Here is a 25,815-nt window from a genome sequence, read left to right on the forward strand (position 1 = left end):
TTTTTGAGAATATTCCCAGGATTGATTTGTTAATAATTTGTTAAGGATACTTGCATATATGTTTATTTATACCATTAGTTTGTATGTGTGTTGTTAGTTGTTTGTTTATTGTATCTTTGCTTTTGTTATCCAGATATTGTCAAAGTCATCAAATAAGTTGAGAAGTGTTCTCTTTTATTTTATGTACAAGTTTGTCATGTAATAATTTAATTTCTTAAGTGTTTGGCAGAATTTACCCATTTACCTGCAGTTCTTCTTGCAAAAATATGTTTAACTATTTAAATTTATATGTTCAATTTATATAATTAAGGTAAGGCTGTCAAGGTTATCTATTTCATTTTGAGCGAGCTTTCACAGTTATTTTTCAAGGAATTTTTCATTACATCTAAGATGTCAATTTTTTGGCAGAATGATGTTTGTAATATTACTTCATTCTTAAATGTCTGGAGGTTCTTTTATTTTTGATACTGGTGATTTGTTACCTCTCTATTTTTTGTTGAATATTGGGATCTTAATATTTTCATTGAATAAGTTTTAGCGTTACTAATTTTCTCTACTTTGTGAATCTTTTCTGTTTGTTGGTTTTGCTCTTAGCATTAATATGTCTTTTCTTCTATTTACTTTGGGTTTACCTTGATCTTTTTTTCCTATATCCTGTGGGTGGCACTTAAAGGTACACATCATCTCATAGTTCCTCAGGCTCAGTTCAATTTTTTTGTTTGTTTATGTTATATATATTTTTTCTCTCATCTTCTGATTTAATGAAATCTATTGATAGGTTTTCAAGGTGCCCTGGCCCTTTTCACTGTCATCTTCATTCTACTATTATGCTCATTTAGTGATTTTATTTGAGATGTTTATTTCAGTTCTAACATTTCATCTTATTTCTTTTTTATGTTGTATGTATCTTTGCTGAGATTTCCTATTTCAATTTATTATGAATGCATTTTCACTTACCTTACAAAATATAAATATAATAGCTGCTTACCATCTTCATCTGATCATTGTAGCCTCTGAGCCATCCCGTTTTTCATTTGTTGATTATCATTTTGCCTTGGAATTAGGTTACTCTCTTGGTCTTTTTGTATCTGGTCATTGGATTGTATCCTGGACATTATGAGTATTATGTTGTATAGGCTCTGGATTCTGTTCTTTATTTTTCCAAAGATTGCTTATATTTTTTATTTTAGCAGGCAATTTACTTGATATGCTCAAATTACAGACTGTCACACCTGCAATGTATAGTGACTCACATCTTCCTTGTTTTTATTTATTTTTTATTTTTTTTATTCTCAGTTGTAAGTTGCTTTAATTCTCTTCACCATCCCTCACTTCCCACATCAGTGATTCAGTGGTCAACCAGGAACTTAGGCTGAATTTATTCATGATATTAATGGTTCACTTCCCTTGGGTCTCTCCTTTCTGCCCTTTACTCTTGGACAGCCCTTGTTATTCCATAGTTCTTTCTCCTAGTTCCTCTGACCAGTTACCATTTTAGTCTGTCTCTACTGAAACTGTATCTATCCTAAGGGTAAAGCACCAATAAAATGGGGATCTACTAAGTGCTGTTCATTTTTTCCGCACATTTTTACACCCCTCTAGAAGCTCCCTTCTTTATTCAACATCTGAGGCCCTCAGCTGGTGCTTTTGTATTTTATCCAAAACTTACTGCTTTTATTTATGTGTGGATAGGTTTGTTAGGAGCTCAATTCTCCATCACAAAAGTACAAACTTCATGCCCCGTATTTTTTAATGACTAAAAGAATAATGAAATAAATTTTCTCTCAATTGAAAGATACAGATTTTAATGAGCTGTGTCAGATTCATTAGCATGTATTTTGAAAAAGAACAATAATGTACATTCCTGAAACTTCTATTTACATATCAATCCTATTAAGTGTAGTAGTTGATTTCAATATATATATATTGAAATGCACTGGACTAAATTGTTCAGGTAATCTATTCTTGTGCATCTTTGGGGAAATGATTTCTGCTTGATTGCCTCTAAAGCATGGTTCATTCACATTTAATTAGCATAAGAGTAGGCCACTTATAACATTAATCCACAAAGCTGAATTTATAATTTGTAAGATATGGCAACTTTGAAGTTGACATTTCTTTTATATCAATGAGATTGCAGCTGCAGATGAAGTGCAAATGGCATATTATGCAAAATAAAAGTTTAATTATGAGGGAAAACTTCAGTTGAATATTTCTGTTTGATTAATAATCTATAAGCAGATACCATTTAATTTAAATTTACACAAAAGCATAACTGCTGTTGAAAAATTGCTACAATTTAACAGGGACACCAATCCAAGTCTCTTTCCCATATCCTCTGTGTATAGGCAAAGCTAGTAGTCATTTCGATGTGAACTGGCCCTTTTAGAATTAATGGCTGGTGAGTAGAAAAACAGTAAAAACTTTAAGCAATTCTATTTCATGCTCATTCAGATATTTATCTTGTCCATGTCCTTTTTTGATGCTTATGAGGCTAGAATATCTTCTTCAATTCTGGCCTAGATACCTACTTCTTAGAAGAGGAAAGCATTTGTTTATTCATTCAAACTTTTTAAACTATGACTGTTATTCATGGAAATTGTGCTAGTTTGCCAAAGACCATTTTGTTGACTAGAATTAAACACAGAACTTATTCAAGTAAAATGGGTTTCATCTAAAGTATGATGGATTTCAGTTTTTTCATTATCTGGACTTAAAAATGGTATTAACTTATCCTTAAATTTAATTTTTGTTTGTTTGTTTTAGCAACTCCATCACTCTTGTAACAACAGGAATACAAACACCAACTACCCAAGTAAAAATCCATGATTAAAGGCTGCAGCTTTTTCACATTAAATACTGTTGAGTGTGGGATTTACCACCTGAAATCTGTAAGGCAGATAAATAATGTTAAGTGTGTTCCTATTAAATTTGATCATACTGATACAATTTGACTATTTGGCAGAAGTTCTATCTCATTAAATAGGAATCTATAGGGGCAAACGAAGGAATTATTACTTGGGTTAATAAGCATTGGATAGCGGGATAGAAAGCCTAATTCCTAACTAGTTCGGCAACAATAATTAATTGTATAACATTAGGCAAATCATTTGACCTCTCAAGGCCTCTGTTTCTTCAACTGTGAAATTAGATATATTTTGCATTAAATCACCTCTTAGATTTCTTTTTTTCTCAAAAGTTAACATTTCCATGAATAATACCCTGAGTGCAAGCAAGAATATTACAGCCTCTGAGTAAAAGTCTGTTTTTTTCAATAGGATAGAAGGCGCTAAGTCATGATGCCTCTCATAATCTCATTCATGAGGCCTCAGAGACCTATTAGATATGGTCTTTATCTGAAGGAATGGACTACTTTTATTAAATGACAGGTTGGTACATAAGAAGACATAATGAATATTTCAAAAAGTGATGCAGGAATATATACATTTCCAAAGTCAATGTACATTGTTAACTCAGAATCTTGTAAAGACCTTATAATCAAATTTATATCATAATATAGTTTATTTCAGTCCTTTATTTTCTGTTTATCTTAACATCTGTGTCTAGTGAGAGAGATTATCTCATTCAATATCTAAAAGAATTTCTTCAAAAATACTTTCTTTGGCATTTCTTTATGCTCTTTCAAGCAGTATAAATTTTGCCTTTACTTTTCTTTCTACTCTTTCATGTGAGGTTGCTGATCTTATGAGACTGGGATTTTTATGAAAGGAAAAGGAGGTCTTCCTTGAAGGCATATTTTTTATGTAAGAATATATATATATATGCTTGCAAGGTTACATTTCTTCCAGGAGTCAGTCATTGTGCAGCCTAGATACAGACAGATCAGATAACAATGACTGCAGGGAAGAAGTTAGAGTTTTGCAAATTGCTTTAATCGCATCTACCAGGGGTTCATTTAGTGCCCTGAAAAAGACACTTAGTCACTGGCTATTTTAAATAACGTTGCAAGTGAATAGACATACTCATAAATTGGCATATGGCTGTCTTATTTCCTTGAAGTCATTTCCATGAAGTATAATTATTATTGACTAGATTGAAAGTAACTAATTTAAGAAAAATTATTATTTTTCAAGTCCTTCGTATAAATTGGTATATTACCTTCCAGAAAGTTGGTACATTGGCTCTTCTACCTGGAGTGACTGAAAATCATATATGCCTTTATCCTTGTCAATATTCTAGGTATTGTCACTTAAAAAATAATGAATCCATATAAATTTTCCCACCAGATAATTGAAATACTAGAGAAAAAAAGTCTAGATTTGCATCAACATTTCCTAGTCAACATACAGCCTGTCATTGTCTTATACTTTCTTCAGCTGGTGACAGGGGCACCATATTGTCTGTGAATTGTGACTTGGAAAAGGCACAGAAAGGAGTCCAGTCTCAACCCAAGAAAATCGGACAGATCGGTTATCTCAGCTTTCTTGTGCTCCCCAGTGTCTGAAGAGGCAGGTAAGATAGGGCGTCAGCTCATGCACCTGTGTAACATGTGGACCTCACAAAACTTGGCTGGAAGAACTTGGCCTCTCTTCAGCTATGTTTTTCTTCAGTTTTCCTGACAGCTATTACCATGTCAGCCTAAGAGCCGAGAAAAGGAGAAAAGGCACAGTCCTGTCACATGCAATGCTGGCATATTTTTAAAGCTGCACTTTGTGCAAAATAAATCTTAACCATTTCAGAGCAGTGATATTTCTTCCTTAAGAGTTTGATCTATGAACAAATTTGGCCTACTATCCAAGAGGTGGGATAAGCACAGGGTTCGTTCTTTTGTCTATAAGGTAAAATATTTATGAGATAATTTTTATCAAGAGGCACTTATTAAACAATGATCTCTAGACTCTAAGCTTGGTGTAGAGTTATCTAAACAAACTTAAATTAAGGTAAACACCTAGGTGTTAACTTCTTAGGAAAGACATAAAGTGCATCAGCAACTGAATGCTGAATAAGAACATGCATTTATAAAGACTTGGTTTATAAAAGCAGGGAGGTAAATGTATCTTAGGTTGTTGGAGAAAACACAAAGAAAGGGACAAACCATAATCTGAATAAACCTCTCTTCAAGCTATTTTGACAACAGTACTTTCAGGATCTGTAGATGCCTTTTCAAACAAATTGATACTGTGTGACTCCAAATGGTACTTTTTTAATGCAAAACAGGTGATAACAGCTGATTCTCTAGGTTGTCCTCTTAAGCAGGTAGCCTAATATTCCATTTTCAGAATATGTCAACTTTCTACCCTTCCTGGTATATCCCTCACACATTTTAGTCTTCTGCATCAGCCTTACATAGGAAACGATCTCAACTTCTGATTTAATATCAAGCTGCCGAAGTGCAGTTCTCACACCTGTCATTTCTTCTCTGACCCCAGAGGGATTCTCTCACCCTAGACTACTTGCACACTCAGTGCAACATAACAACACTCTGAGCCTGAACTGGTCAGCCACTGTAGTTCTGTTCTGTCAAGGTAATTGCTATCATGATTCACAAGCACTATCTCTTTCCCTCAATGAAATGTCACTCAGATTTATTCTACCTCCTTCACCTTGAATACCATCACCTAAATCCAAGCGTTTTTTATTTCATGACCCTACATCTGCAAGAGTCTCTTAACTATTATCTCAGTCTCTTCCAGGGTACCAGTTACAATATTCTTGCCCATTATACTTTTGTATCATGTTATTTATTCTTTGAAAACATTAAATAACCACCTCTTTGCTACTACCTTGTCAAAACTCCTTTATAAGACTGTTAAGGTTGTTTATCACCTGAAAGTCTCCAATTTCATCTCTCATTCTTACTACAAAAAGTTCAGGAAACATTAGTTACCCAATGAATTATAGTGTTTTCTATCACATTTTTTCTTATTTTTATAATGTTTGTTATAATTTAATAGGTGACTTCATGACCCACTGTAATTTTTTTTATAACTTCTTGCTTAAAAATGAGTTTTTTGGAATCTCCCATGATCTCCCAACAAAATGTGAGGATGGTTAGATGATGATAATGCTATAAAGAAAAGCAGTCATCAATATTAACAAGCTTTACAGGAGTAGGTAGGTCATGGCTTTACTTTTAGAAAATAAATGAATTTCTTAATTGTCTTTGGGGGCAGATAATGATTAACAGGCATTCAGTGGGCATTATCAGTTTCTGAGATACTCCATATGTTTTATCACTTAAAGCTAATAAGAAACAGACTAGTTATATTTTTCTCTCATTTTGAAGTTGAGAAGACTATGAGTTAGACCTATTATATTTCATAATTTTTCTACATAGACACAGTTTATGATATGAAGGTCAACATTTTAAACTTTTCTATCACCCAATGCTGTCTCCCTGAACGTTAAAAATAAAAGTTTTAAATAAAGCCATTACTTCTCTAATATACTCAATTTCTATTTCCTAATCTACCCAAATCCTCATTAATTGCCCATTCTTAGAACTCAAAGCATTTCTGCTTTTGTCTCAATATAGAATTTAACTGTATAGTGCATATTTCAGTAACTACAAACTTGTTAAGGCATGAGAAATAGGATCTATTAGCCCCTGGATAATTTTCTGTTGCACTCCTGTGATGTTTCCCCACCAGAGAGGGATAGAACTTTCTTACATTTAAGTTTTGTAATCTGGGAGAATAAACAAAAATGGAGGAATTGGTAGAAGGGGAGGTAGAAGGGCAGAGGGGAAAGGAGGTAAAAAAAGAGGAAAGAGGGCAGAAAGGAAGAAAAAAAGAAAAAGAAACATGTTTCAGTGTCATAGCACATAAGCAAAAGTTGGGAGTCTCCAATATTGAAGTTATACCACTCTCAAATATCCAGAGGTAAGCATTCTGACTCCTAACTGACCAATTGTGCAAGTAAACAAACCAACCAATAAACAAACAAAACAACCTGCCCATGACATCCTCTCACATGTTCCATGCTCCCAGAATAAAATCCCATTGCTTATTTCTTTTCTAAATGTCTTCATAGAAATTGATGTTGGCATGTACATAATTAAAGATTATTGAAAAATACCTAATTTGGGATTTATCATTTCCTAAACCCATTTTTCTGGCCAAGAATCTTCATAAACTTTATAGAACTTATAACAGATTTGTGATTTTTCATCTTGTATCTAGGTCTTTCTCTTAGTCATTCTTTGCTTCTGGAAAATAGGTTATATATTTGATTTGCCATTCATTTAGCTCATGGTCTCTAGAAAACTCCACCCATCTTGGTAATTAGGTATGACTATGACTTGGAATCTTACAGAATCTGGTGACTTAATGACATTACATTGTAATTGAGAAGGCTTCCAAATTCTGAATTAAGCTCTTTGCTGTAATCAAGAGCCTCTAACTCCAGTCTTTCTAGGTTCTTCTTCTTTTTTTTTCCTTTTGCTAAATGTTTTCCCAGTTTTATGCAAATTATACCTTTTTTCATATTCTGATTCAGTCCATGCTGAGAAAAAGATATTTTCCTCTCAAATTTAAGTGAAGGACTTGGCATTTGACAGTGGTTTCCCTCTTCTTTAGTCTGGAATAAACTACAGAGAAAAGAAATAGAAGGAAAGAGGAGGGAGAGAAAGATGAGCAGTTCCTGCCAGTTGTCAAACCGTCATATATTCCAGCCCAGAATATTCCCATCTTGGGATCAAAGGAAGTAAAATTTACTCAAGTAAATTATTTTATTTTATTTTATTCTCAAAGCTTGTATTTATTTATTTGAGAGAGAGAGAATGAGAAAGAGAGAGCACACATGAGAGGGAGCAAGGTCAGAGGGCAAAGCAGGCTCCCTGCTGAGCAGGGAGCCCGATGAGGGACTCGATCCTGGGACTCCAGGATCATCACCTGAGCCAAAGGCAGTCGCTTAACCGACTGAGCCACCCAGGTGCCCTCAAGTAAATTATTTTAGAAACAGGAACTTTTGCCTTGCCTTTTAAACTCAAATTCAGTCAGCATTTCTGGAGTACCTACTATGTGATAAGTTCATCACCTCTTTCAACTTCCCAATGGCACCATGAATGGAAATTATTATGTATCAGGCAGAATCAGCAACTGAGCTCTGACAGGTTACACACCTGATTAAAAGTCACACACCTGATTAAAAGTCACACAGATCCAAACCCAGATCTCATGACTTTAAGGTTCAGTGCATTTGCTATTCTGTATGTCTTTAGATGATATTATGTCTCTCTACAGAGTTGTTGGTAATATGAAGATCTCTAGCTAAAATTTAAATTGACATATAAGTTAGTAAAAAAATACTGACTGATTCCAAACATAATATTTTTAAAGCATTTTTAATTAAAATTCCTATTGGTAACTCACAAAATTAAAACTTTATTGTCTCAAATTGTTCAATAAAATTTATTTTTAAGCATTGATAACAATTTAAGAAGAAATCTTAATTCCTGAAACAAGTAAAAAAATGCTTTTTAAGATTCTACAGGGGAAACATTATCATTAGATATTTATTTCTCATTGTGCACTTTCACACTTTTTTTTATTTTTGAAAGCTGTAGAGAACATTAAAATAAGTTTTCATTAACATCTCAAGCATTATTTTATCTAAAATAATAGATTCAAATTGAACTGTATGTCTAGAAGACAAAACCAAGCTAAACCAAATGACAGTACTTTAAAAGATAAGCCAAAATGTGTTCCTATTTTTTCTTGTCTGCTTAATCCTGTGTAACTTTGTCACTGAGTACTGACTACTTTTCTTTGAATTGTTTCTCTACCTCTCCTATTGAGAGGTGGGCTGTTGGATCTAGCGGTGGATTATAGCTACTCATAAACACTTGGCTGGAGGACTCTCAACCTCTCTAATAGCAGAATACTTCGAGTTCAAATGAGCCTAGGATTTTTGAAGGACTACCCTTCAAGCAGTGAGGAAAGATGGTACATCTGTTCACTAGATTCATTCCTGTCAATAAAGATATCACAAAAGTCAGAGTTAAAAGCACGGGATGCAAATGCCAGCCAGTGCTGATTTCCTGGGCCTGCTTCTCCCTCTGACCCACTTCCCTCTCTTGCTCTCTATCTCTCATTCTCTCTCTCTCAAATAAATAAATAAAATCTTTAAAAAAAAAAAAAAAAAAAAGAAAAACATTCTCAAGTCATTTTAGGAGCGTGTTTAGAAGCAATGTGTAAAAATACAATCAGATAATGCTTTCATTGAACTCTATATTTCTTACATCCTTTAGCATTTGTTACAACTTAATATCATCAATTCATTTCTTTAATGTGTATCTTTCCCACTAGATTGTGAGCTCCACATCACACCTGTTTTATTCACTAATACATGTTCAACCTATGCCTCGTTTAGTATACTAGTCCATGGTACAAGGTATATGTTCACAGTGTCTGATAAATGGTATATGAAGACACTTGGATGGGAGTAATATAGCAAACCTGGGACTAGGTGGGTATATCATATATTGCAACTGAGGAAACAAGCCCCAAATCACGTGGAAATCATGTAGAGATTTAAATTCAACATATTTTAACTATTCTAAAGCTTAGAAATATCCCAAAATGGAGTAGCCTGGACTTCTAGTTAAACATGGTGGAATAAAAATACAGTTTTACTTGTGGCCTTGAAGACACCAAATCATGTGAGGGCACAGGAGCTTACTAAACAGGGAGAAAACGATAGTCTCTATCCTGAATGATAAGACATCTCCTGCTCCTTTTCCCAGCTAAGATCCAGAAACCCTGCCTGCTAACTCCACTGTCTCAAAAAGGAATTTGAAAGGCTCTTATCTGGGAATAGAACAGTTTAAGAAAAAAGATCCACAGATGGTGCCACATAGTGATCCCAAGTAAAATGACCATCTGATCATGCTACAGGGAGGATCATCATTCCTCAAACTATGTATATGATAAAAATTTCCAATCAGCTTTTAGTGTCTCTTTCTTAAGTGTGAATATTCAGTGATGATCAGATAGTGTGAAGAAATTTGCACCATGAAAGAAACAATATTAAGTAAACTAGAGAAAGAGAACATGAAAGTAACAGTGTGGGGAGTATAGGAAGAAAAGAGTATCATTAATATCCACAGATAAATTTCAAAAAAATCTTTAGTTAATGGGAAAATGCTATATTAAGGAATGTTTGGAAAAGGAAAAAAAATGTGTTGGAAATTTCAAATAATTCTGATGGATACAATTTTTTTAATTAATAAAAATTTTATTAGATGGAATTGAAGATATCAAAAAAGAGATTTGTATATCTAATAGAAAGGGAGAAATTAAAACAAATAGAAGACAAATCCATGTAGCTCAATGCAAATTCCAGAAAGAGCACAGAGAAAATGGAAAAAAAACTTTTCAAAATAATTTTTAGAACTTTCTACATTTTAAGGATATGTGTTTCTAGACTGAGGACAAATAGCAATGGATGGGGGCAGGGTACATTCACACAGGGACCCATTATGAAACTCCAGAATTTAGAAGATAAAAAGATCCTAAAATTATATAGAGAAGAACCAATAGATTTGGCAATACAGAGGATGGAATATCAGAAGGAGTTTTCTCAATGGCAGTGTTACATGTTACAAGACATTGGGAAGTACCCTCAAAATACAGAGGAGAAATTATTACCAAGGTACAGATCCATACCTTGTCGATAAAGAATAATGTTAGAATGGAGACTTTTCCGGATATACAAAATCTTAAAACAACAACTTTCTCAGGAAACTGCCATATAATGTTTCAGAGCAAAAAAATGTATGAAAATCACAAAGAAAGAAGACCTGAGATTGGTATCCAGAAGTCAGAGGATCCATCAAAGGAGACATGAAAAGTGAATTATCAGGATGATAGTGAAGAGATTCTTAGGATGGCATTTAGAATCAAGAGAATGATAAGCTGTCACATAGATGTGTCCAAGTTAAAAATAAGTAAAAATGAAATAGTAAATAATAAATAAACAAGCACTCTGATAGAATACCAGAGCCAACTATGATGTTTGCAATCCATTTGGGAATAAATAAGCTTTCATTACATAGAATACTAGGAAAAACCTATTTTAAAGAAAGAATTATTTACTTTAGTGAAACTGAAATTGATTCACATTAAAAAAATGTCATGGCTTAACTGGATAATATTTATATAATCATTAATAGTGAAACTACTAAATATTTACCTCTTAAAACTATAATATACTTACATGGATGAATGGATAGATGGGAGTAAGTGGTTCTTGGTGGGGATAAGAGTGGGTATATGAGAGCTACATCCTCCTCTTTGTTCGTGGGAAGTCAATAGAGAATATATAAAATTCTAAAATCGAGAAAATGCTGTGTGATTGTTATCAATTGCTGTATGACCAATGTTCCACCAATTTAGTAGCTTAAAACAATATTAAAGATTTGTTATCTCATGTAGTTTCTGTGGATCAGAAATATAGGAGTAGCTTAACTGGGTGGATGGGGTCTCTCATGAGATTAGAGGTAAACTGTCAGCCATGGCTGCAGTCACGCAGTGTTGACTGGTGGTCAAGGATCTGCTTCTAGAATGAATCACTCACTTGGATGGCAGGCAGACTATTGGAGGGAGGCCTCTGTGTCCCCCACATGGGTCACTTCCTTAAGGCCATTTAAGACTCGTGGTGTAGCAGCTACCTTTCCACAGAGTGAGTGATTCAAGAGAGAGCCCACAACAGAGGAAGTGTCTTCTATGACTAGTCTCAGAAGACAGATCATGTTCACAATATCCTATTAGTTGCTGAGATCAACTCTAAATGTATGGAGTGAGAAGACTTGACATGGGTAAGAATACCGGGAGAAAAAGATCATGGGGGCTGTCTCAGAGACTAGCTACCACAGGCAGTGTGTGTCCCCGTGTGTGTGTGTGTGTGTGTGTGTGTGTGTGTGTGTGTACAAGTGCAAACACACACTTAATATGAAGCAAATCCCAGAACCATTTCCAATACAGCTAACAAAGACTTACATGAGTAGAGATCTTAGTATTTGAAAAAGAATACGTTTTGGATCTATCCATAAGAATGAAACTATATGTCCTGGATCTTTGATTCCTAAAATGCTTGTAAATGGTTAGCATCTTAATCACTGAAAGAGATCTCAAGTTATCTGAGGATCAGCTATATGCCTCCTTTAAATTCTCATTGTCTGCTCCCCAGCACCACTACCATGGTACAAAAAGGGTATGAGTACTTAGAATTGGCTACTTTGCAGTCATGTCTCAAAGAGTCCTGTAAAATTGCAAGTGCTGAGTAGGATGGTAAAGAAAAGCTAAGAGCAAAAAATTGGTGGATAAAAGAAAAAAGAGAAAAACAATAGTGACCAAAATGATTATCTTTAGAAAGCATACTTCTTAGTAGAACATTGATATTTCTAGGCATGTCAGGAAATGAATCCAACCACTTGACAATGGTTGAAAATTGGTATCTTAAGACATAGGTCTTTTTGTCTGCATATCTATATTACATCAGATCGATAGGGCTTACTTTCTCACAGTGAAGAGGAAATAGAATTTTAATAAAAGTTGGATTGTGTGACTAATATTCTTGAATTGTAGTGCATAAAAAACCTTCATGCAGGAAATGAAAGAAAAAAAAATAACCAGGATCCTAACTTTTCAGTAGGGGAATGAAATGATTATAGAAAATAGATCATTTTCAAATTAGTATTCTGCACTTCAGGGGAAGAGCATATTTTTCTCCTACATAAATTATGTGGGAACACATTTCAAAAACCCAATCTTAATCTAAGCACTGAACATTTCAAAAAGTAAATTAATATCTTCAAGGGAATGAATATAGCATCTTGGGGAGCCGACTCCAGCACCACAGTAATTATGGCTTTGCCAACATTTCCGCGAAAAGCCCGATTCCAAAACTGTTTTTTCCTGCCCTCCCAGCCTTGTTGATGACAGAAGTTAGTGTCTATTCTCGGCTTTGAATACAAAGCTGACCTATTTTTTTTTTTCTTCTTTAAGTGAAACTCCTTTTTAACAATATGACTTTTAAGTTCTTCAAATAAATATGTATGTCTCAGACTTCTCTTATGCTTCAATTATTATAGCTTACAGATAGGGGAATATCACAGAATGATTGAATTTTAGGATCAAACTTTGGAATCATGTTGCTGAGGCCATATCATAAGCCAGGGGGCGTGGGGAGGAGGGCAGACCATAACCTTTAAAAAGCACTGTTCTTCCCTCCTACACTGTTGGTGGGAATGCAAGCTGGTGCAACCCCTCTGGAAAACAGTATGGAGGTTCCTCAAACAGTTGAAATTAGAGCTACCATTCGATCCAGCAATTGCACTACTGGGTATTTACCCCAAAGATACAAATGTAGGGACCCGAAGGGGTACGTGCACCCCAATGTTTATAGCAGCAATGTCCACAATAGCCAAACTGTGGAAAGAGCCAAGATGTCCATCGACAGATGAATGGATAAAGAAGAGGTGGTATATATACACAATGGAATATTATGCAGCCATCAAAAGGAATGAGATCTTGCCATTTGCAACGACGTGGATGGAACTGGAGGGTGTTATGCTGAGTGAAATAAGTCATTCAGAGAAAGACATGTATCATATGACCTCACTGATATGAGGAATTCTTTATCTCAGGAACAAACTGAGGGTTGCTGGAGTGGTCGGGGGTGTGAGGGATGGGGTGGCTGGGTGATGGACATTGGGGAAGATATGTGCTACGGTGAGCGCTGTGAATTGTGCAAGACTGTTGAATCACAGATCTGTACTTCTGAAACAAATAACGCAACATATTTTAAGAAAAAAGAAAAAGAAGAAGATAGCAGGAGAGGAAGAATGAAGGGGAGTAAGTCAGAGGGGGAGACGAACCATGAGAGATGATGGACTCTGAAAAACAAACTGAGGTTTCTGGAGGAGAGGAGGGTGGGGGGATGGGTTAGCCTGGTGATGGGTATTGAGGAGGGCACATTCTGCGTGGAGCACTGGGTGTTATGAACAAACAATGAATCATGGAACACAACACCAAAACAAATTATGTAATATATGGTGATTAACATAACAATAAAAAAAAAGCACTGTTCTTGGAGTCAGAAGCCCTGTATTATCAGCCTGGCTACTTATTAGAGGGGTTGCCTCTAGTGCCTTGAGTCTATCATTTCACTTTTAGGAGACCTTTTTTTTTTTTTTTTAACTTGTAAAATGAGAGTACTGAACTTGATGACCTCTGAGATCTCTCGGGGGCTCTAACATTACTTGAGGCTGAACGGAGAGGTAAGGTTTGAACCAAGTCTAGAATACATATCTCTTGACTCTCAGTTTGGTATCTTAACAGATATTAAATGTATGATTTTTCAGTTTCTTTCCCTTCCTTCCTCCCTCCCTCCCTCCCCTCCTTCCTTCTTTCCTTCCTTCCTTTATTATTTTTATTGTAATATGGTTAAGAACATTTAACATGATAAAATAACATTTAACATGAGATCTACCATTTTAAATATTTAAGTGTACACTGTTATTTTTGACTATAGGTATAATATTGTCCAGAAGATTCATTAGAATTTGTTCATCTTAAGTCACTGTAACTTTACAAGCCTGTTGATTAATAACTAACTTCCCATACCTCCCTCCCTCCAGCCTCTAGCAATCAGCATTCCTCCCACTGATTCTATGAATTTGATTATTTTAGATACTACACATAAGTGCAATCATGCAGTATTTCTCTTTCTGTGACTGGCTTCTTTCACTTAGCATGATATCCTCAAGGTTGACCCATGTTGTCACATACAGCAAATTTCCCTTCTTTTTTTTAAGGCTGAAATCTATTCTATTGTATGTATGTACCACACTTTTTTTATCCATTTGCCCATCAGTGGACATTGGGCTTGTCTCCATATCTTTGCTATCATGAATAGTGAAGGCTGCAGTGAATGGGGGAGTGCTTATATCTCGTTGAGATCATAATTTCAATTATTTTGGAGAAATGCCTAGAATTAGGATTGCTGAATGATATGGTGGAGGAAATACAACCATTCAGAATACATTTTTGAGCATATGAGGTACCTTTACAATATGGCAGGAACATGATATCCACCTGTGTTACTTCCCTATGGCCCTCATCATCTACAGACGTAGTGGGACATGTGTCTAGCCAAAATCCATAGTTTTATATTCCAATCAACTTCTACCTATGTGCTTGTTGACGTCTTCTTAATATGGCCAAATTAATGTTTTAATAAAACATGAAGTACTCCAAACAAAATCTCATTTACAAAAATAAGACCTGGTACCATTGGCCTTTGGTGACTATTTGCCAGGATTTGTCCTCTGGACCAAAGGTGGAATGTCATTCTGGAAATCAAGAGTGTTTGATCAGAATATAGCCGTGCTTTAGTTTAGTGAGATGATTATCCTTGTGAGTTTCTAGCTAACTATTTGCAGGGTTATTTTACAATGTGGTTTGGCTAAATGACCTCAGTCCTGAAGTTACTTTTTGTGCATGTAAAATCCACTAGAAAGTACATCACTATAGCCATAATTTTCATTTACACATTTCTCCCACACATATAGTGAAGTAGCACATATCTTTCAGGTTCTCATCAGAAACCTCTAATTGATGATATCTTCTGCCAAAATGTAGTAAGTGAGAAGCATGTGTTTTGTAGGCAGAAAAACCTAGATTGGAATCTCATTTCTGCATGTCAGAGTTACCGTGATCCTGAGAAAGTTACTAATGTCTCTGAGCCTCAGTTTCCTCCTCTGAAAAGTCAGGCTAACAGTGCTTCTCTTATAAAGTTGTGTGTGATGATATTTATTTTAAATATATGTGTGAGTTTAAATGAACTTACAAAGCAGAGATATTGGTATGCCTAGTACAGTTAGATGCATTAAAATGCAGAACACGAGTGTCTTTTTTTTTTTTTACCACCACTTCCATCATTTTCCATTCAATCACAGTAAAAATATCACAACTGGTAATTTTAAGAATAATCTCACCACTAGGCAGAGTTGATAAATCAATTGTATAAAATGGGACATAAAGCAAAGAATACGTTTCATTTTTTTAATGACCATAACCATGAATGTTACATGACTTTCATACTTTGCTGCTGAGAGAGAGCATATTTAGCCAAGAGCTCAAGGAATTATATTCTATAGTGTTTAGTGGTTTGTTTCTGTAACTTGAGGCTGGAGTGATTTCTAGGAAAGCCAGATGCTTCGGTGCTATTTTTATATAGATAGAAAGGAAATCTCTCCATTTACTGTCTGGCATGGTATTTTCTAATTTGGTGGGTGACTAGGTGGGATTCTCATATTCATCAGTGAAGCTCAGGAAATTCCAATGTTTGGCTCAGTATTTGATAAATACCCAGGACATATTTGAAGGCACAATGCATCTGTGGTTTCTGACTTATCGATGCTGATAGAGTATCTTTTGGTCCTTGGTGTATAGCAACTCTTGTGTTATTCTATCATCAGATCCATTCTGTGCCTCAATGTCCATGAGTTCTTTATGGATAAGTGCCTCCAGCTTGTTTATCTAATATGATTCCTGCCTTTCCATGATATAAAATCTGCACTGCGATTGCAAGGCACCCATGGACAGAGCAGACTCAATCTTCCAGTGCTCTCTCTCCTTTCCAGTTCAATTCCCTGACACAAGCCTCCATCTTTAGAGAATCTTTTTCTGACAGCTTGATCGAATACTAAGATACATCCCTTCTCTGAGTCTCTTTAACACTAAGAGCCAATACATTACTCTCTCATTTGCATTCCCACAGGAGCAGACTTTGAGGCATGGATTTGAGTAGAAGTAGATTATTTGGGAAATGAGCTTAAGAAGCCCCAGTGAGAAACTGGGACAGGGAAGGATAGGTACATTGTCAAGGGTACATTGTCAGGCATGCTAGCATTGGAGAAACTAGAATTTAATCCTTTTTGAGAAGCCATAGAAAATTGTGCAAAACACATGCTTTACAGTTACTGCCACGTCTGCCCACGGGACACACAAGGGTGGAATCAGTCCTGATTTAAAGGTGACTCTAGGGACGCCTGGGTGGCTCAGTTGGTTAAGCGTCTGTCTTGGGCTCAGGTCATGATCTCAGGGCCCTGGGATCAAGCCCCGTGTTGGACTCCCAGCTTGGTGGTGAGTCTGCTTCTCTCTCTGCCTCTGCCACACCCCCCTGCCACCCGTTCATGCTCTCTCGCTGTCTCTTTTTCAATTAATAAATAAAATCTTTTTTAAAAAAAAAAGTAAAGGTGACTCCAGGGACATTCATTACCAAGCACTTCTATGGACTGCTGAAGGAAAATTGAAGAAATCATTGGGATGGATCAACAAAGGTATTATCAGCTAGAATTCAAAGCATGTGCTGAGGTGGTGAGGGTCAAAGAGATACGAGCAGAGAACTGAAGTGTCTACTATAATCAAGTTTAAAACTTATTTCTTATGCAATTTTATAATTGGATATAACTTTGGAGATCAGTTCCCAGCTTATGTCTCTCAAAAATGTTGAGAGTATTTTAGGTGCGATAGTTCATGAGGTAGATCTGTGAATGACCCTCAAGACCTGCCTACTTAGTGTAGTCAGGCTCAGTTAGGCTGCCTGCATGAATCAACCTTGACTGCTGGTTAAAATTTATTCTGAACTCCACTATGTTATAGAGGAAGGTATTCTGTCTCGGAGAGTTTAAGTGAATTGCTTAAAGGCACCTGGCAACCAGAGTACAAGTCTCCCAAATGCCCATACAGTGAGCACAGAGATTTTGCACCTGGGTAGCAATGAATGCTGGATACATATACATTTAAAAGGTTTGAGTGGAGGGCGCCTGGGTGGCTCAGTCTTTAAGCGTCTGCCTTCGGCTCAGGTCATGATCCCAGGGTCCTGGGATCGAGTCCCACATCGGGCTCCCCGCTCAGCGGGAAGCCTGCTTCTCCCTCTCCCACTCCCCCTGCTTGTGTTCCTGCTCTCGCTGTCTCTCTCTGTCAAATAAATAAATAAAATCTTTAAAAAAATAAATAAAATAAAATGTTTGAGTGGATAATAAATATTAAATTATTGTGTGTACTAGTCAAATAGCCCTATAATTCCCTAGCTCTGAATTTGTCACCTCCTTTCTCATGTATAAATAATTGTTATATGTGTGCAGAGGCAGAAAAAAGAAGTAATGCACTTAAAATTATTGCAAGTCAGTGAAAATATTTGCACATTTAAAAATATATATTTTGTTGGAACTACCCTGTTACTGTGACCAGTGAAACTTGCACGATACCTGCTGTAATTTTAAGATGCCATCACAAACAAAATACCTGCTCCCCTGAGTAGCTTCATCTCTTCAGCCATTAGTGCTTAGTGTTGTCCAGCTGAGTGAGTGGGTAATCTTTGTGTTCAGGGATTCTTAATTAGATGGTATCTAGTTGGGAAAAGACAAAAAGTGAAATACTGAAAATGAGTGCCTTTTAAAAAAATACATCCTTCCTCTCTTAAATTCAGATGATATTTTTCCCTCCTCTTGGCTGATTATATTCTCTATCTCTTCTATAGACAGATGCTTTCAGAATCACCACTGGTTCTGAGAAGAAGTGATAATCCCTTGGATCTGTAAAAATTTTTTTAAAATGGCCAAGAGCCACTGAGATAGAGAAATTTACCCTAAAAATGGCTGGGAAAAATTAGGAATAAATAAAATTTTAAAAGAGCAATTAAGAACATGTCAGGATCAGAAAAAAATAAAAGTAAAACTTAAATAACTCTTAGGTTAAACAAAGATGAAAAATGAGAGTAAGAATTTAAACTTTCTCTTTCTCCTGCAAAAAGGAATAAACCAAATTTAAAATTTTTGGCAAGTATTGAAATTTATAAAGCCTACCAAAAAAGAAATACAAAAGTAAATAAATATTTAATAGTAAGATAGTAGTCAGGGCTCCTGGGTGGCTCAGTCAGTTAAGCGTCTGCCTTCGGCTCAGGTCATGATCCCAGGGTCCTGGGATTGAGTCTCGCATGGGGCTCTCTGCTCGGCTGGAAGCCTGCTTCTCCCTCTCCCTCTGCCTGCCACTCTGCCTACTTGTCCTCTCTCTCTCTCTCTCTCTCTCTCTGTGTCAAATAAATAAATAAAATCTTTAAAAAAATAGTAAGATAGTAGTCATAAAACTGGTTATATTTCTTTTATACCTGAAAATTTGCTGACCAAGCATAATATTAGGTATAAATTCAGTCATTTTAAGCATGTGCATGCACACATATACACAAGCACTTTTTAAATTTTTATTTACTTATTTAAATTCTAGCTAGTTAATATACAGTGCATTATTTGTTTCTGGAGGAGAATTCAGTGATTCATCACTTACATACAACAACACCCAGTGCTCATCACAAGTGCCCTCCTTAATGCCCATAACCATCCAGCCCATCCCCCATCCACTTCCCCCCGTGAACCGCCAGTCTGTTCTCTATAGTTAAGAGTCTCTCATGATTTGTTTCCTTTTCTCTTTTTTACCCCTCCCATATATTCATCCATTTTGTTTCTTAAATTCCACTTATGAGTGAGATCATATGATATTTGTCTTTCTCAGACTGAATTATTTCACTTAGCATCATACCCTCTCTCCATCCATGTCATTGCAAATGGCAAGATTTCACTCTTTTTGATGGTTGAGTAATATTTTATTGTGTATACATACCACATCTTCTTTATCCATTCATCTGCCAATGGACATTTGAGCTCTCGCCATAGTTTGGCTATTGTTTATAATCGCACGCACTTTAAAAAAAAATTCAGGTTGTTTTGCCTTTAAAATAGAAGCACATGTTTTTTTGGGGAAAAAAGGACATTTTTTATCTCATCTGATTGATGGATTATAAATTCTAGAATGACATGGAGTTATAAGCTGCATCACCCTTGACTCCATAGGCTAGGCAAATACAACTTCTGGTCATAAGGTCACAGAATTACAAAATAGATGTATTATCAAGTTGCTGCAGTTATCTGTGAAAAAAGAAACCCAAGCAAGAGGATAATTATTAAAGAGAAAAGGTGAAGATTAAAAGAATTCATTTCATATTAAACAAAAATCTAGAAACCAGTGCTTCAAACTGGGAAGTTACATCTGTTTAAGATCACTGAAATTTATAGGGATTAAGAAAAGTAAAGCCAAACCTAATATTTTGGACAAATAAAAGAGTCAGTGATTTAACATGGAATTTGGAATTTCATCCTGAACTCTCATTCCTTTTTCTTTCCAGAGGAAATTGGAATGGAAATTATATTAGAGAATTGAGTTTGATAATAAATTTTGAAAAAGTAATGTTGTAAATATTAATTAAATTGAGGTCAGAGATGTCCGGGATTAATCTGAGTTGTCAAACTGACCATTTCAAAAATTAGAGATTTCTCCTTTCTGATATAGGACCTGTGAAATTATTAGCAATTCTAAATTATTAAGACCTGCTTAAATTTGCTGAGTTGTGATTTAGATGAAATAGGAAAGTGACTTCATTTGCTAAAACTGTGTAAATCCACTTTCGGATCCCAAACTAGGATACCCAGCTCTATTTCATCGCAGCTGTGCTAAGATAGCTTTGAAGCTCCTTCTCCGGGCAGCAGTGTGTATTATACCAGGGAATAGAAACGAGCAATGGTGATCATGAAAATACTAGTCTGCACATAAAGCAAATATCCATTGTGTGGTAATTGTGTGCTAAGTATGTTATCTGTTTATTACCTCATTTAATTCTCATAAATCTATGTGTTAGGTACTGTTATATTTTTTCCATTTTCCCAGTGAAATAACTGAGTCACAGAGAATCAGGCGTGATGATGCTGGTTAGGCAGCTGGTAGGTAAAGAACCAGCTTTAGCTCTTCAGTGTCCTTGCTCTAACTGAAGTCTAACTGACTATAGACATTCTGATCGGCACAAATATATTTCAGTCTTGAAACAAACAACAGCAAAACCTTTCCTAGTGTTAAATCAGCAGTTATTCATACACACACACATGTGTGTGTGTGTGTGTGTGTGTGTGTGTGTGTGACAAAGTATAGTGTTACTGCAGGTTATGTTCCTTTTCTTTTTCTTTTTTTTCTTATTGTCTCTCTTTGTAGCATTTGACAAAGTTGGCCACAATCTCTCTCTGGACCCTACTATTCCCTTGTCTTCCCAAATAACTGCATGCTTTTGGCTGGCCTCTTATCCCTCTGATGGTTACTTTTCTGACTCCTTCAGAGACTTTTCTTCTGCCTTTCCAAACAACATTGGTGTTTTCTAGTGTCTTATTTTTATACTACATATTCTCTTTGGGCAATTGCCCATGTTCAACCACCATCCCATGCTACCAACTCCAGTCTGCTCCAGAATTTTAGTCTTATACTCAACCGTCTGCTGGACACCACCATTAAAAGTTTAATGTACATAAACTTGATCTAAGAAGGTTATGTATGTATGAGAAATAATATTTCCATGAACCTGTTCTTATACCCAGTCACCTACACTAGAACCCAGAAAGTCCTAGTTGACTCCTCCCACTTTTTTCGTATGCCCTAAATATTTAACTTCATTATCCAGTCTTCATTCATTCATTTTTTTCCAAGTGTCCAACATTTATTTGCATATGAAATATGTTTAATACAGTCATGATGGATATGGTATATAACACCTGACAGCAGAACCAAATGTTTACTATAGTATATCATGCAAGTGTCTATACATACACAGATTAAATTCTTTATATACGTATTTTTAAATATTTGTATATTAGGAATTTTTCCAAGTGCTGGGATATAATTATAGACATGACTAAGTACTGCCTTCATGAGGCTTATATGCTTGTTGAGAAGTTGGGATTGAGGAAGCAATAAATCTGTAAAGAGATAAACATGTTTTCTGCTAAGAATGAGTGTTTTGGAGAAAACATACAACAGTCAGTGAATAGAGTGAACAGAGGTTAACATTTTATCTAGAATGTACACTGAGTGAAATGTATCAGTTAAGTGAACTGTCTTTGTTGTAAATTACCATTGAGGCCCTCAGAAGCCATAAAAGCCTCATCTGAGGAGGTGATACTTAGGGTTATGAATGAGGGACCTGGGGGGATTAATGGGGAATTGGAGAAAGAGCATTATAGGCAGCGAGAAGAGCAAATTCAAAGGTCCTGAGGAATGAACAAGTTGGCACATCTGTTGGTTTCACTTACTGTAAGATTTGCTCCCTGAAATATTTCTCTGTCCACTACCACTGGTCTTACCAGGTACTCTAGGCTCTGATTTTTCTTCCTGTACATCCACTATTCACTGTGGAGCCAGAGTTACTCATTTGTCTACCATATAAATCAGATTGTGTGACTTTGGTGCTTAAAACTTTCTAGGCTTCCTGTGTGCTGCTGTACACTACAAAGCGTCACAGGCTACCATTCACTTCGACAGGGATATAAACAGTGCTCTGCAGTTGTATGCCATGGTGGGCCCGAATTACATGCCATCAGCAGTGAGGGGGAAGTGTAAATTCTTTATGGCATTCTATTTTCTTCTCAATCTGTGGTGTACCTTTTCTCGCAGGCCCATTTCTCACAATGTCCTATCGCTACCTTTATGCTACATTATGATGTCTCGTATTTCTGCGTGTCTAGTATCCATCCTTCTCTAGGTAAGGACTTCTTTGTCAGGTTAGCTCCTGTTCATTGTTTGAACTAAACTTTAGCTCCGATATCACCTGCTTAAGGTGACCTTAAGCATGGTTACTGCGTGGAGTCGCGTTCCCAAGTCTAGATGATACATCTGTATTGCAACCCTGCTCACTTGTTTTTCAGTTGTTCATCCCATTTATAGTTCTGAACTTCAGGTCTGGACAGATTAGTTCCCTGCTTAAAATACTTCATATGCCCCCATTATCTGTTAAAAAAAAAAAAAATCCAATATCCTTAGCATGGCATTGTCTATGTTTCCTATCTCCTGACAGTTCTCTCATCCTTTTTATAAAAGATCAATACTCGAGTATAGACTCACCTATCGCTTTCTGAATAGGCCCAGCTATTTCTAACACTCCTGCCATTACCCCTGCTGATTCCTCTGTGTAACCCTCTGCTATTCTAGTCACCTGCTCTTCTTTTCAGGCTTAGTCAAGATTCACTCAGACAGTGAGCCTTTCTCTAATCCAGGCATAGAACGGCCTCTTTCTGCGCCCTTGCTTTACTCTCTGTGAACTTCTATTACCACACCTCTTATCATTTATTGAGTTCACTATTTAGTATTCTGCTTTCTTCTGTAAACTCACTAGAGATGAGACTTTGCTCTAACTTTGTTTTCCAACAACAGTTGGAGAGGACACCTGAGAATTGGTTACTATTTGATTGACTAGATGAATGAGTAATTTTAAAACTTTGGAAAGGATATTGAAATCGGCTTCATAGTTGAAACCATGTTCTAAATAAATATGAGTCAAGAAGGGAGATTTATTCTGTGAGTTTAGTTTTGCCCTCAAAGTGAAATCGCTTCCTATTTCATAATATAGCGCGTTGGAATGTTCTGGCAATGCTTCATTCCTAATGGACGTTCTCATCTCTGAATCCTTTGCTCACTGCCATCGATGTATATCAGCTATCCTTCAGGAAAATGGGTGGTACAATTTGAAAAGCAAACCTTGCTTCCCAAACGGAGCGCCGGTCCAGGTTTGAACTTGACATCTTGTTGCCCACTGTGTGCTAAACTAACCTTCCTTTGCACTTTCTCTGTCTTCTCTTTCTGTACACATACCACACATGTCTTATGTTCAGAAGAAAAATGTTCTGTTTAAGTCATAGCACATATGGCAAAGTTTTAGTTTAAAGAGATAAGACTATCTCGCTTCAGGAGCCTGTAGCTACCAGCTTTTAGTTTCCCCCACTGGAAGTGTGGAGTACGATTTATAGAACAGGAGTATTTCACTCTTTGAATATTGAAAAAAATCTTGCATGGTCGCCTAGAAGACTAACACAAAACAAAAATAAAATGTTATGGTTAGAAATCAAGCCTGCAAAACACTGTCAGCTAGACAGAAAGTTTGTCATATTTTTTTATGAAGAAACCATAATTCTTTCCTGTCTATATTAACTATTCTGTTGGAGTTGATACTCTGGGACTGCTTAGAGGGTCATAATCCTCTGTCCATTTGCTTAAGAGTGTGCCTTTTTGAAATTTTTACTTCTTCATACGTGATAAAGATCAGTAATTTCTTTCCCAGAAACTTCTATCCTAATCAGATCTTTGCACAGTTACTTCAGTAATTTCCATGAGAAATACAGTACTAGGGTAGAATGGCCTCACAATTTATTGTCCAGGTCAGGTCAGTTTTTGAGAATAAAGAAAGATCTCATTTATAATTACATCAGTATGGAAGGCATAAGTTGGAATATATGGTCAACCTATTTTATGAACATCATTTCTTATAGGAGGAACTATTTTTAAATAACACAAATCTTGAATACCTCTGGAGACTTGCAGCCCATTCTGAAAACATAATTTGCCCTTTATATTTCAAAATGACATGGTTATCATCCAGGGCAGAGAAATGGTAACAATGAATGATGTATGATGCATTTCATGAAATCTTTTTGTACTTACTTCCAGTTGTGGGTCCAAACACCAAATGCAGAAAAATGATGGAGAGAACTGTAGGGCTCAAGGATCTCTTTTTGGATCACAGGATGACAATTAACTTTTAAACTATTTTAGATACCATTTCCAACAATTTTTATTTTGGGCATCTTTTGAACTTAAATGCCAGTGTTCAGAAGAAGTGGAAATAAGCATAAATACTGCAATTACCCTTCTATTACAAAGTATTACATTTTAAATTATAGTAATTATTTCTAGCTAGTAATCTTTAAATGCATGATGTTTTACTTTTCTTTAATAACAAATAGACAATGCTTTGTGATATACAGTTGACAGGGAACATATCTAAATAGGAAAAAAGGGAAGATGAACCCCCCCTTTTTTTAGTAGACTGTTCTTTCCTTGACTTTAGTTTCTATTTCTGTAGGTTGTAAGCTTCATGGACGGTGTAAGGAGGATTTTAAACATGTAAGGCATATTTTGGTATTAGAATTCCATAATGTAAAATCTATAATGTAAATTTCAAAATGGAAGAAATAATTCAGAGTATTTATTCCTAATTTATTCCTAATTCTAAAGTGGACTGATAGTATCATATGGAGTGCCATCTATTTGCAGTCCTTTGGTCAACTCTAGAGATCAATTGACTCATATTTTTCTCTCTGAACTGGCTCTTGAGCATGCATGAATATTTTCCTCATAATTCTTTATACCTCTAGAGGCATGGGCCTTGGCCCTCTTTGGAAGAAAATAAGCTATGTTCTATTTGTTTTGGAATATTTTCCTTTCTACTCTTTAAACTTCATTCTAGAGGGGGAAAAAAAGATCATTGTCAAAGAAAACCAATGCCTCTAAGAATGAGTGGGTTTTATTCTTTTTTCAATGGTAGAGTTTTTTTGTTGTTGTGTTTGTTTATGTTAATTTTTGCATTAAGAAGACTGTCATTGTATTTTTTTCTTCTCTCTATTAAGGCCAAATTAATTATAACTTTTGCGGACGATCTATGAATAATTTTGCGTTCCTTAAGTTTGAGTTAAATCAGTGTTTTCAAAGTATTATAGAAAAATAACTGACTCTCAAAGATCCCAGAGACCATCACATTTAGGAAATGTTAAATGTGTTCTTCATGATACCTATTAGCATTGCCTGGAGCAGGTGTAAAACAATACTTTTTGGGAAATGCTGATTTAAAGGGGATTGGCAGCACTTTCAAAGATATCTCACAAAGGAGAACCCAGTAGATGAACCAAACAATCATGGCTACTGT

General features: G+C 35.8%; 1 protein-coding gene across 5 annotated transcripts in view; it reads left to right on the plus strand.

Moving 5' to 3' along the window:
- The window catches only part of DPP10 (dipeptidyl peptidase like 10), a 691,476-nt gene that overhangs the window by 440,325 nt on the left and 225,336 nt on the right, over positions 1–25,815 (plus strand). The gene's annotated exons all lie outside the window — the stretch shown is intronic.

The sequence above is a fragment of the Callorhinus ursinus genome, unplaced genomic scaffold (assembly GCF_003265705.2).
Source record: "Callorhinus ursinus isolate GAN/ISIS: 27379988/994484 unplaced genomic scaffold, GSC_fseal_2.0 scaffold2, whole genome shotgun sequence".
Taxonomy (NCBI): Eukaryota; Metazoa; Chordata; class Mammalia; order Carnivora; family Otariidae; genus Callorhinus; species Callorhinus ursinus.